Genomic DNA, 14,792 nt, shown 5'->3' on the forward strand with positions numbered 1-14,792 from the left:
CACCCACCTAAGGGTTGGCCTAGTAAATGGGCCTAGGAAGTTTCTTTATTAATTAACCAATGAAAGCAACAGATTAGAAAGAAATCACTCCCACATCAGAATCTGATTAACACAAAGAGACTATAATATATGACAAAGTTTTAAAAATCCCAACCCAATGTATTAACCATATTAATAACACAAATTACAGGGCAAAACCACAAACATGAAGATAGCAACAACCAGAGAACACAGATATGCCAAATATGAGAGATGAACCTCTAAGATCAAGGATCAAGAGAAAACTAAAAATGTCTTTCCACAGAGAGTTCCCAAACCAGCAAAATCTCAAGGAACTCACAACAAAATATGGTAAATTTTCTGAATGCAAAAATTGGTGAAGGTCTATCATTTTCTAGAGAAATAACAATAAAATTAGATGATAATTAGTAAAATCAACAACATAGGTGGCACCACTGAAATGAGTCACAAAGTCATACCTACAAATATATATCATGGTCCCTTAAACAACTACAAAATTCTAATCCAAATCAACCTTGAAGAAATCACTGAGCAGCACTTATACTGTGCACTCCATTGTTGATAGCATAAAATGTGTTGGGTGAGGAGGGCCATTCTGTAGGCGGAGACTGCTTGTTCGCTCCCAGCTGCCCTGACCCAAAATAATCAAACAGAAACTATTTTAATTCCAACACTGCTCGGCTAATATCTTATGAATATTTCCAGCTAACTCTAACATCTTAAATTAACCTATTTCTATTATTCTGAGTATCACCATGAGGCTGTGGCTTACTGGGTAAGGTTCTGGCATCTGGCTTCGTCGGCAGCTACATGACATCTCTCTGATTCTGCCTTCTTTTCTACTCTATCTCTGCTTGAAATTCTCACCTTGCTCTATTCTATCCTGTCATAGGCCCAAGCAGCTCTTAATTCATTAACCAATAAATGCAACACATATACGGAAGGACCTCCCACACCACTGTTCCGGTAAAATTGGAGAGATTCACTTGAAATGATCTAATGTTTTAACTTTGTAGAAAACAGCTTTGAGTACTAAAAGGAACTCATTCTCTTAAGATAAGGAAAAGGATGTCTGTTAGGATCACTTAGAAACCATTTGTTTCCTATGATTGATGATTGCTTGTAAGTCTGCATCAGAGTGAGAAAATTAAAACTTTTAAAATCCAAATGCAAAGTAACAGATTTTGAAGGACACAGAGTATGATTTGTATTTTACACCTAAAGCAACTTGTTTTGCTCTAATTGCTTTATAAGTCACAAGCACTTCTGAAACAAATTTATCCCTGTTTTTTATGTGTATGTTTGTGTGTCAGAGAGAATGTCTTCCATGAGTATACAGGTGACACAGGAGAAGAGGGTGTCAGAACATCTGGATCTGGAGTAGCAGATGGTTCTGAGCCTCCTGAATTGGGTGTTGGCATATGAACTCAGGTCATCCCCAAGAAGAATATGTGCTGAGTCACCTAATAAGCCCCTTAATACTTTTTTATCCAATAAACTATTAACAATAACAAAAATAACAGAACATATATAACAAAGTAAATAAATGATCTCTGGGAACATTATGCATCAATATTAAGATGTTGGCTATGGTAAATTTGCACCATGAATTGAATACAGTCTCAAGAAGAAAACTGAACCTCTATGACACACCATGCCTTCATGTTTGTTGTAACCCTGTAATGCTCACTTGAGCAGCTTGTTAGAAGCCTGTTCTTTAATATAGGGATGGTACTAGTGGCTCAGTGTGAATCAGAAGTCTCCTGTATCATGATTTGGCACCAAATATTTGCACAATCCTGGAGAACAAACACATTTATCCTAGCATCCTAATCTCTACCAGGCCTGGTGAGCCTACAACTTATCTTTGGGGTATTTCTCCCTTCTGAATAATGGCTCTATTGCTGTTGGAATTTTCTTCTGGAAATTCAGGTCAATCGCTTGACAAATGAATAATAATAAGAGCATAGTCTTCGTGGTAAGTTGAATTCTTAGAGAGAAATGGAGCAAGGAAAACTTTGTGAGCACTATTGTTAGTCAGCACATGTTCGTCAGTGAGCAGACAGAGAAACAACAACCAAAACCACAGCAGTGTTAGCTAAGTTTCCCTACTTGAATAGAAGTGATAGGACAAATCTATGTATGTAGAAAGTGGATTTATTAGACTGTCTCACAGGTAGTCCAACAATGGCTCTCTACCAATGAGGAGCTGAAGAATTCAATATTTGCTCAATCCATGAGGCTGTATGTCTCAGCTGATCTTCAGTATACACCACAATTCTTAAGAACTCGGCTCCAAAGAGAGTAAAGGAATGAACTTTTATCCAAGGCAATCAGGCAAAGGAGAGAGAACATTCTTCTTCAATATCCTTTATGTATGTAGGGTACCACCAGGTCTAGCCCAGGTTAAAGGTAAATCTTATTACACCAAAAGATCCAGATTAATGAAGGGTCTTCTCATTTCAAAACCTTTAATTAAGAAAAATCCTTCATAGGTGTACCCAATTTTTGGGGTTTTAGATAATTCCTGAGGTAGTAAGTTTGACTACCAAGAATAGCTATCACAACAGCCAAGACAGAAGACCTGAGAAAGATTTCTTACCTGCAGGAGGCAAGGAGAACATGGGTGTTAATTCCAAAGCAAAGCTTTTCCTAAATGAGAAGCATGAGGATGTTACTTTGGGAGTCTGGGCACGTTCTTATAGAGTTCTGCCTATTCCTAAGCATGCTCACTTAACAAATTCAATTCTGAACATGATCACAATGTAAAAGCAGAGATATTCAGGGGCTATTATCCTCCCTTTTCTCACATCTCCTGACATTACTTTTTATTCTAAGAGACAATTTTACATTGTTCATGTCATAGAGACATACATGCCTTTACATATCCATACAAAATGTAGGAACACACACATTGAGTAATTACAAAAACACATTTTTAAAAATTCATGCAGTCTTTTTGTTCAGTACTCATTAGCATATGCTTTTGATTTTATTTTTTTCTACAGTTCATGCAAAATAATTTGTGGTCAATCTGCTTGAAATTATTCTTGGTAGTGGCTTTTTCATTGATGTCCTTAGGGTTTTCATAAATGCTGTCATACTAACTTCAGATAAAAAAGATTTACCTCTGTCATTTTCATTCTTATGCCTTTACATTAGTAAGTATCAAAAAAAACCTTCAATATAACATTACACAATAGAACAGGGCCCCATGCCAACTTAATTTTCTTTAAAGTTTATTCAATACGACACAATATCTAACTTCACCGAGGTGGTTGACCATGTTCCATGACCAGAACTGCCTCTAAACTGGAATTCAGTTGCTGAGTCAGCCCCAGCACAGCACCCCTTCTGCAGGTGTCTCTGTCTACTTCCCGTCTTTTGACTTCTAGACCTTTGGACCAAGGCCTGCCGGTTTTAGGATAGCTATAGCACAAGGTGGCAGGCTCGCTCTCCAGAGGTAAATGGAGGTCATCTCCGAGATCCTGGTTGCCCTCGTTCATAAGGCACCAATAGAAATGTCTCCAGACAAACTGCTCCTTCACTTAGCTTCAAGACTACACAGCCTTCATTACGTTAAGGCTGGGTACATTCTTGTCTGCCATCTCTGGGTGTGTGGGCAAATGGACATCTTTCTTGGCTACCATCACTCCTTCCTTAAAAAGTTCCCAGATGGTAATCTGGTCCTTTAGGCATTAACATAGCTGCAGCTGCAAGGTCCGAGATGAAGGCTGGAGCCATGCCAACTTCTAATTCACACCAGTGAGAAGGAATAAAACACCACTTCCCTCCATGCTGACCGCAGCTCCGTGTGTATAAGTGTGCTCCATGGTTCCACTAAACAAGTAGGAAAGAGAAGGGTGGTACAGAGGTGATCTCTTCCAGCCAGATGGCTCCCTGTGCTGGTCCTGAGGAAATGAGGATGTGCATACCAGGTGTGGTGTGCCACCTTGTGGAAGTAAGAATTTAGTGCACCTGAGCAGTGGCTCCTCCCACAGTTGCCTTTGCTCCAAATCTGAGATTAGTGATAGACCTGAGTCACCCTAACAACAAGCATGGCTCCTCTCTCAAAAAGAAACTCAAACTTAGTCACAAAGGAAAGACACTTTTGTTCTCCAGTGAGTTTCATGCTCACTCCACTACCAGGCAAAAGTCCAAAGGTCTTTCGGACCCATGATAATGCTGTCTGGGACACTAAATATCATTGGACAACTCTGACCATTGTCTTCTGTCTAGACCTGTGGGACACTGTTCTCCAAATATCCAGGCAATAAGGCAGATAACAGAAATGATTAAAACATTAATATAAAAATGTAGCCAGACAGTGGTGGTACATGCCTTTAATCCCAGCACATAGGAAGAGAGGATCTCTAATTTTAAGGCCAACCTGGTCTACAGAGTGAGTTCTAGGACAGCTAAGGCTACACACACAGACACACACACAGAGACACACACACACACACACACACTTGTTTGGTAAAACAAAACAAATAAGAAAGTAAGATTACATTTTATATATGTTCTTTTGAAAGCCAAAGTAGCTGACCTTACACTATTATTTTTAAAAAGCAGATTAGAAATCTACATATATTTTGTATAGAAGTGCAGCTATATCCATAAACTCTGCTGTTATATTACATCTATACTTGGGACTCCACATCTTTCTTATTTAGAATATTCTATCACTTCTATGTCTCTAAAAAATGCTATTTGTAGAACAGAACTTCAAGCTAAATCATACTATAGATCACTGCTATTTAAGACTGAAAGAGATACACTTTGAGAAAATAAACTTGTTTTCAAGTTTACTGGTCTCTGTTCTCTGGGTAACCATCTGAAATGAGTCCTCTTAAGGTTATGGTGAGCAACTTTGCTTACCATTTCCCATTAAAAATTCTCTCTATGTAAATGAGAGCATTTCTGTGGTGTCTGGTTACAGGTAACTCAGACTGGTTGCATGACTCTGAGATTTTGTGGCAAGAGAAACCCTGGGTTTTCTGCCTAAGGAATTCTTTTTGTAACTTAGTTGAAACTTGAACCTGTACCACATCTGTGTGTGCTTGCTCCCTCTCCCTCTCAATTTTATTTTCTTATTTTATGTCTATGAGCATTCTGCCTGCTTGTTACATGGATGCACCACATGCTTCCCAGGTGTGTGCAGTCTAGAAGATGGCATTGCCTACTCTGGAACTGAAGTGCAGGTGGCTGTTAGCCTCTGTGTGGGTCCTGGACACCAAACCCAGATCCTCTGGGAGAACATCAAGTGCTTTCAACCATTGAGATAACTTTCCAGCCTCCACCTCATTCTACTCTGTAATACTCATAGCTCTTCCTCTACACTTCTGTCTTTCTGTAGCCTCATTGGCTCTACCTGTTATAACAAATCGACTTCCAGGGTTACACCATGTATAACAAAAAGGAACATTCCTGTGACGCCGGCTTCCTCCAGACATAACTATGGCTGAGCACCCATACAGTTTTCTTTGGTTTTATCACGGTCTTTTCACCCAAAATGACAGGAGGGAGACAAGTGGAAGCAGGAACACTATGTCACCGGTTAATAGACACCTTTGAATCATTTTAAGGTTTTTTTTTTTTTTTTTTTTTTTTTTTTTTTTTTTTTTTTTAAACTGACCAATGACATTTGGAAAAAAAAAAAAAGAAAGAAAGAAAGAAAGAAAAAAAAGAAAAGGTAGATAGCATGCCCAGTCTGTTGGGGACCATCTCATTTCCTCATGAAGACAGATTTGTCAGAAAAAATGGCCAAAACGCTATCTTTAGATTTCATCAGTTCAATTGGGACCTTGTGTTTATTCATTTGTCTATTCATTTGTGAGTTTGTTCTTTGTTAGTTCATTCATTTGTTCGTGAGTTTGTGAGTTTAGTTGTTCTGTTGGTCATGAATTAGTGAGTTTGAGTTTCTGATGTCATGAGTTCATTCCTTCATCTGCGAATTCATGAGTTTGGTCGTTCAGTAGGGCTTGAGTTAGTGAGTTCATAAGTTCCTGAGTTCTTAAGGTGAGATATGGCTCTGTATAGGTGTACATACACACCTTTAATCCCAGCACCTCAGAGGGAGAAGGTGGATCTGTATGAGTTTGAGGCCAGCCTGGTCCACAGAGCAAGTTCCAGGACAGCCAGGGCTATACAAGGAGAAATTATGTAAACAAAACAAGCCCCCTTAAAAAAAACCAAAAATCAAATCTAAAGAGTCTAGTTTTTATTTATAAAGAACTATTCCTTCTAGTCCTATTGTCTGTAGAACTTTGATCATGAAGGCATGGTTGATTTGATCAAAGAAAATGTCTGCATTTTATATTTCAGCTTTGGTTGTTACTTTTCTTCTAGTGGATTTAGTGAGTTTGTGTTTGATTTGTTTGTTTTTTCTTAATTTTTGAACTGTGTGCTGAAGTAATTTATTTCTAGTGGGTTTGTGTTTGATGTATTTCTATTTGTCCTAATTTTGGAACTGTGAACTAAAGTCCATTATTTGTGCTCTTACATGTTTTAAAGGTGGGCTATTAGAGCTGTGAATATCTTCACAGAACTGATTCTACTGTGTGCCAGGGTTTATGCAGTATTGTGTTTTCATTTTTGTTTACTTAAGAGTCTCTCCCTCCCTTTGGATTTCTGTTTTGTCCCATTCATCGTGCAGTGATGTATGGTCTATATCGAAAATAAATGATGTAGTGTGTAAGATTTTCTTTGTAAGACCTTTTAGGATTTGTTTAGTGTATAACTGTCCTTGTTTAACTAAGCTGTTATTTCCTTAAAATCATCATATTGCATTATGTCAAACACTATGAACACTGTATTACTTTAAATAAATACAGAATTGTTTTACCAATGGAGTGGAATGCACTTCCATTTATCACCACAAATAGTTTAATTCCACCTGCAGCTCCTTCTTAACAGCAGAGTGCATTTTATTTTGAAGTTTTATACTACTTCACAGATTTAAAAAACGCTATTTTGGTTGGGGATAAGGAGAATACATGGAAGAAATTTGCTTTATTTGCTTTTTTAAATCATGCTGAGCAAGTCTAAGTAGCTTTATCTTGTCTGAATTTCCCGAGGCTATTATTAAATTACCATCTTATGTGCCTCCTTCATAGGCAGGAAATAGGACTAATTTAGAATGTGAAATATTGGTGCTTTTTCTCACCCCATCATTAATTAATTTTCTTGCAGAATATATTTTTAGATCAGAAGACTTTGGTAATGTATACTTTGATAATGAGATTATTTTGAATTAAGGGAATACATAATTTGTTGTCAGAATACTTCAAATTTATGATTTTCTTTTCCTTCATTCCTCACAGGGATTGGCAGATTTTTCTGAAAGGGTTAACGGATCTTTGCCACATCATCTTTTAAGGCTCTGAGTTGTTGGTTTCAGAATCATTTAATCGAGTAAAAGCTAGTGTTTGGCCATACAAAACGGTAGTCAAGATAAAGCCTGGCATGTGGGAAAGTGTTGAGATTTTTGCTAAACTCTCCTCTTGGGATGGGTACTACTTTGATGCAAAATATTTAGTAGCTATATATCACTTTTAAATTAATTAATTATTTGGTGTGTGTATACACACATGTGTGTACAACCTTGGATACCTCTGGAACACAGCTTCTGTATGATCTCAGGAAACACTTCCCAGAAGATTTCACTTCAGTGATGTTGGTCTCTTCTTAATCACTACTAATTTCTCAGCTTCAACTGGCCAGTATCAAGTATCCCAGCAAAGCAATGGTTTCCTTTTAGTAGTTGTGATATATTATTAAGCAATATAATTCTTCATTCCCAATGACACAGAATCACAGATTCTTAATCCAAAATAAAACTAGCCATGGTAGAGTCTTTATGCTTCCCTCTGAAACTTCACAAGCCAGGTCTTCATCATCTGCATTGCCCTCCACATTATCTTCCGAGCTTCTACAGGTCAGCTCACCACGCACTGAACATTCAGTGGCTTTTCTTGCACAAAGTTGTAAAGACCTTCCACAATCCTCAGAGAAACATGGTCAGACATGTAGCAGCACCCCCCTACCAATTTTCTTAGTTAGGGTTTCTATTGCTGTGATGAAACACCATGACCAAAAGTAAGTAAGTTGCAGAGCAGAGGATTTATTTGGCTTACACTCCCACACCTGTTCATCACCAAAAGGAGTCAGGACAGAAGCTCAAACAGGGCAGAAACTGATGTAGATGCTATGGAGAGGTGCAGCTTGCTAACTAGCTCTTCCTGGCTTCCTCAGCCTGCTTCCTTATATAACCCAGGACCACCAGACCAGGGAAGGCACCACCCACAACAGGTTGGTCCCGCTCCTTCAATAGTTAAGAAAATATTTTACAGGCTTGTCTCAAGCCAATCTTATGGACACATTTTCTTAATTGAGGTTCCTTCCTGTCAGACACCTAGTTTCTGTCAAGTTGACATGAAACCATCCAGCACAGACAGGGTCTCATTATGTTGACTTGGCTGCCCTTGAATTTGCTGTGTAGAACATGCTATCTATCCTTGAACTCATAGAAATCTCCCTGCTTCTGCTTCTCAAGGTGCTTGCCATCCTAATGAGTGATAAAGGTTGTCTCATGGTTTTTTATTTTTATTTCTCTAATGATCTCTTCAAGTTCTATCAACCACTTGTCTGCTTTGGAGATTATCTGAAGTCCTTTGCCTGTTTTGGATAGGATCATCTCTTGCTGAGTTGTGTATGTCCACTGCTATAATCCAGACTGTTATTGCAATGCACTGTAATAACCCAGACTGTTTCTACCTTCACAGAATTTCTATGGAAACAAGCAAAACTGATAGAGAAACATTTCTCTTGACTATTCTCAAGAAAGCAGGTCAAGAGGAGTACAGTGTAATGCGGGACTCATATGTGAGGTTTGGGTAGGACTTTCTTCCTGGTTTTGATATAAATAATGTGGTCATTCGAAATTATTCACCATTATGGGTTGGTTTAAGTAGAATATGAAAGTTGGCATAGAGAACTAATGATAAGCCGGGCAGTGGTGGTACATGCCTTTAAACTCAGCACTCAGGTGGCAGAGGCAGGCGGATCTCTGTAAGTCAGTTTGAGGCCAGCCTGGTCTACAGAGTGAGTTCCAGGATAGCCAGGTCTAAACAGTGAAACGCTGTCTCAAAAACCAAACAGCGAGAGGTAAGTATAGCTTTCATTTATGATTCCTTGCTAATTGTTATGCTTGTATGATCTACTTAAATTTAAAAATATTGGAGTCAAATGTGCAGAACTCCAGTTTTACCAGCAGCTCTTAGGGTTGCAGGACTTGCATAACTTGTCCTGGTTTGTACAGATATCGGTGGTCCTAGTTGAGTCCCGGCCTCCCTGATGCCAGGGCCTTTTGTTCTAGCCTACACTAAAGAGATAAGGCTTTTTAACACTTTAGATACATACAAATATCAACCAGAAACAAAGACATGAGAAGATGGTTTAAAACAGTTCAACTCAATTTTTTTTTAAAAAAAATACGTTTAAGTAAAGAATTTCATAGGTTGGAAAAGAGGTGGTCTTATGTGTTTTTGTTTGTCTTTTGTTTCTTAGACATCATAGATGTTGTGAAAAGATTGAAGAATTAGAGTAATTATTGGTTCTTATTTTAAAAATCTTACAAATGTACATAAGTTGCATTATTTCTTAAGGGTTTACAGTATTCTCTATTCTGCATATTAAGCAATCATCCCCATTCCTGGATGTGTCATGTAACTGTGTGCTCACAGAGTCTAGAGTGCAGCATCTCAGTTAACAGTCATTATCTGGTGATAGAAATGAAGTGATGTCCCAGCACTCGGGAGGCAGAGACAGGCGGATCTCTGTGAGTTCGAGACCAGCCTGGTCTACAAGAGCTAGTTCCAGGACAGGCTCCAAAACCACAGAGAAACCCTGTCTCAAAAAACAAAAAAAAAAACAAAACAAAACAAAAAAAAAGAAATGAAGTGATGAGGAAAATACTTCTCTATAGTAGTGCAGGGGTGATCTTTGCTGATATAAAACACCAGCGGATGTAAACATTCAGACATCCACACAAAAACTGTGAAGGAATGCAATTTATCACAATTTTAGAATTTATCACAATTTTAGAATTTATTTCCGGTTCTCTATCCTCAGGTGCCCAAGGAACTAACTGGGGACATTGCCCTGGGCACCTGGTAGCCACTCCAAGTTCAAGTCTCTTGCCAACCCTTAGGTGGCTCCCTTAACTAAGATATGAGTTTCCCTGCTCCCCTATCCAACCTTCCTTTATCCCCAATCATCCCGTTTTCCCAAGTTCCCCCCATCCTCTCCTTCACACTTTTCTCTCCCCATCTTCCCTTACCCCCATCCCACCCCAACCCCAAGATTCCAATTTTTTGCCTGGCAATCTTGTCTATTTCCCATAGCCAGGAGGATAACTATATGTTTTTCCTTGGGTTTACCCTCTTTGTTTAGCTTCTTTAGGATCACAAATTATAGACTCAGTGGCCCCCTATCCATGGCTAGAAACCAATTATGAGTGAGTACATCCCATGATCTTCTTTTTGGGTCTGGGTTACCTCACTCAGGATAGTATTTTCTATTTCCATCCATTTGCATGCAAAATTCGAGAAGTCATTGTTTTTTACCGCTGAGTAGTACTCTAATGTGTATATATTCCACACTTTCTTCATCCATTCTTCCATTGAAGGACATCTAGGTTGCTTTCAGGTTCTGGCTATTACAAACAATGCTGCTATGAACATAGTTGAGCATATACTTTTGTTGTATGATAGGGCATCTCTTGGGTATATTCCCAAGAGTGGTATTGCTGGGTCCAGGAGTAGGTTGATCCCAATTTTTCTGAGAAACTGCCGCACTGATTTCCAAAGTGGTTGCACAAGTTTGCATTCCCACCAGCAATGGATGAGTGTACCCCTTAATCCACAACCTCTCCAGCAAAGGCTATCATTGGTGTTTTTGATTTTAGCCATTCTGACAGGTGTAAGATGATATCTCAAAGTTGTTTTGATTTGCATTTCTCTGATCGCTAAGGAGGTTGAGCATGACCTTAAGTATCTTTTGGCCATTTGAGGATAGAGAACCTGAAATGACCCTATCCTATAGCCATACTGATGAATATCTTGCATATCACCATAGAACCTTCATCTAGCGATGGATGGAGATAGAGACAGAGACCCACACTGGAGCACCGGACTGAGCTCCCAAGGTCCTAATGAGGAGCAGAAGGAGGGAGAACATGAACAACGAAGTCAGGACCACGAGGGGTGCACCCACCCACTGAGACAGTGGGGCCGATCTATTGGGAGCTCACCAAGGCCAGCTGGACTGTGACTGAAAAAGCATGGGATAAAACCGGACTCTCTGAACATGGCGGACAATGAGAGCTGACAAGAGGCCAAGGACAATGGCACGGGGTTTTGATCCTACTTCATGTTCTGGCTTTGTGGGAGCCTAGACAGTTTGGATGTTCACCTTCCTAGACCTGGATGGAGGGGGGAGGACCTTGGACTTTCCACAGGGCAGGGAACCCTGACTGCTCTTGGGACTGGAGAGGGAGGAGAAGAGGAGTGGGGGGAGGGGGAGAGGGGCAGGAGGAGGGGGAGGGAAATGGGAGGCAGGGAGGAGGCGGAAATTTTTTTTTCAATAAAAAAATAAAAAAAAGAATTTATTTCCATAATACATTGACAGCAACACATAAAAGGACTTAGAATATGAATTGCAGTTCCTTTGGTGCTGTTCATAAAAAATTAATATTCACGAAGTAGATATGGTTCAGCAAATATGGACATGTATCTCTCTTCTATATGACCCAAGTCAATTCCCAGAATTCGTGTCAGGAATCGCATAACAATTTGTAGCTACAGCTCCAGAGAATACAATGCTTTTGGCCTCCACTGTAACCCGCACTCATACGGGTGATTAAATTAAATTAAAAATTAAATTTAAAAATTAAATTAAAAATTAAATTAAAAATTTAATTTAAAAATTTAATTTAAAAATTTGATTTAAATTAAATGAAATTAAAATCAGTCTTTGCAATGATCATCTTTCTCTGTGAGAAAATAGAGTAGTTCCCCTTTGCCACACCTAAGTCTGAAAATAGTAAATTGAACTTTAAAACGTTATAAAAATAAAGGATTCTGACTTAAATAGCTGTTATTACAGATTATTCTATTTTTGTTTTATTAAACTCTGCATGTAGATTAAACTATAAGATCAATATGTGCATATGTGAGAAAATAGTATATGAAAGTTTTGGTACTATCTCCAGTTTCAAGCACCCATTTGGGATTTTCATATTATTTGCCCAGACTTCAGGGATGGGTGCTCTGAAATATCAAAATCATGTTGATGCTGATAATTCTTGTTTGAGAAAAACAAAGCAAAATTGACACAGGGTTTCACTATGTAGCTTTGAATGTCCTGGAACTCACACTGTAGACCAGGTTGGATTTGAACTCACAGAGATCCTCCTGCCTCTGCCTCCTGAGTGCTGAGATGAAAAGAATGTGTCGCCATAACTAGTGGACATTGCCAAGGGGCCTAGCCTCCAGCAAGGCAGATACTGGAGAGGAGATGTAGAGTAGACAACCTACTGGACAGACACACAGACACACACAGGAACTTTGTTTGAGGTGCAAGGCTTAATTCTTCATTTTATTTTCTCTTTGCTAGTTGTTCTTACTCTGTTCTTTTTCTGTTCTGTTTTTCCACCTTGAGGTTTGCTGTTGTTTTCAACCCCATTGTTGTCCTTCTATGTCTTTCCTGATGTTATCCTTTTATTTCTTCCCTGAGGTTTCCCTTTAACATTTCCTTCTTATTTTTATCCCTTTATGCCACTAATACAAAAATTTTTTTACAATAAAAGATTATCTCGCAACCACAACTTACATATTTTCCAAAACCAAATTAAAATGTTTTCCTAAGAAGAAATCTCATTGAGATCACAAGTTACCTGCTTCCTTTAGAAGCCCACAAGCAGTTAAACATTTTTCTATAAATTTTCTCACCATAACATCTTTCTCCCAAAGCAATGATTCTTTTTTTTAAGATGCACCATTTCTATGTGATTACATTCTTGAAATAGAACAAGAAAATAGTGGATTCATAGATAGTCATCTATAATAATTAAACTGTAGTCATGTTAGGTTTTCTAGATATACAAAGATATATTTCAGATGGATAGGTATTCTTCAAACCTTTCAAAGGCCTAAAGAATATGGCATTTAAAATGTTTTAAGCACTTAAACTTTTCTCAACAGTGAGACTTGTCTGCTTCTGGCAGCATCAACTACTTCAGAGAGGTTGATGGGCATCAAAGAAACTCATTATGGAATTTGCCTCCAATACAACAAGTTTGTCATTTGGGCAAGAATCTGCATTGTACCAGCGATTCTAAAGCCTGCAGATTTTCTATTGTTAAAGGCCATTTTTTTTTAACACATACAAGTTTCTTAGTTAATGATTTTAAAAGTATGGATTTCGGTACCTCTGAAATTTTTCTAGTTGTTCTATGTTTTTATATAGTCTGAATGGTTGGTGACTGTTTTTTACAGTACCTTATAATATCCTTCCCAGAAACATGAGTTGGTTTATGGTCCATTTCTGAGACTGCAGGAATGTTAATTTGGGTATTCCATTGTTGCAACAGATCACAAACCCATAGACTCACTACTATATTAGCCACATATGGCCTCAGCTTTCCTCTCTGTCCTGGCTCTATGCACTCAACCCATCTTATGCTTTGTTTTTTACCTGAGAAAGGGTTCCAATTCCAATAAGAACTGAACATCTGCCTCCTGAAGAGGCCAATTAGGATGCCTTGATTCTGGAGTAATAATAGTCACATTTGCACCTGTGTCTAATAATCCTTTCATTATAATGTTATTTACACATACTCTCAACTTTGATATTTGATCATTTATAGAAGTCTGCCAAAATATATGTTTTCTATTTTCTGTTTGAATTTTTGATTCATCCTCCATGGTTATTCTATCATTCAGAGCAGTACATTTTTTTTTATAACAGACATTGGATTTTCTGATTTTCCTGGTGAAGCATGTCCTCCAGAGTGACTGGGAATGACTGGAACACGTTTGATCTGGGGCCCTGCGATAGGCCCCTCAAGAAATTTCCCAATGGGAATGGGTTGACTTATTTTTCTCTTTTTGCTCTACACTCAGTGTCAGCCTTTGCTACATCTTCTGCATAACCCAGAAGTTTGGGGCCTTCTATTTGGGTGATTCACAGAAGAAACATTATTTCTAGGAATGCCCTGCCTACAATCCCTTCTCAGATGGCCTATTCTACCACAATTAAATCATTTGGTATTTTGATGTCTTTTCATACCTTTGAAAATCACTTCTCCTACCCAAGCCTCAGTGTTATTGTCATAGAACTCAATATTGGCTTTGTGTAGGATCCATTCATCCATTGGTGCTGATCTGACCTTTAAGGGCCCAAGTATCTAAATTAGCGTTTCAAAAGCAAAAGCTGCAATGAATACTCACCTAGCTTCTGGATCTGCTACCCCTATTTGTACAGCTTTAGTTAATCTATGTAAAAAGTCACTAAAGGGTTCTTTTGGGCTTTGAATAACCTTAGTATATGATTCAATTATTTTTCCTGGTTCATGGATCATGTCCCAAGCATTCAAGGCTGCTGCTTTATGGCATACGGACAAGATGTGTTCATTGTATATAACTTGTCTATAGATATCAGTATAAGGGCCCTCACCAAGAATTTGATCTTGGGAGGCCTCAAACCCT

The 14,792-nt window shown here is 38.5% G+C and overlaps 1 pseudogene; it reads right to left on the reverse strand.

Moving 5' to 3' along the window:
* Positions 1–3,287: 3,287 nt before the first annotated feature.
* LOC130889767 (40S ribosomal protein S10-like) lies at positions 3,288–14,458 on the reverse strand (annotated as a pseudogene).
* Between the last annotated feature and the right edge of the window lie 334 nt (positions 14,459–14,792).

The sequence above is a fragment of the Chionomys nivalis genome, chromosome 1, assembly GCF_950005125.1.
Source record: "Chionomys nivalis chromosome 1, mChiNiv1.1, whole genome shotgun sequence".
Taxonomy (NCBI): Eukaryota; Metazoa; Chordata; class Mammalia; order Rodentia; family Cricetidae; genus Chionomys; species Chionomys nivalis.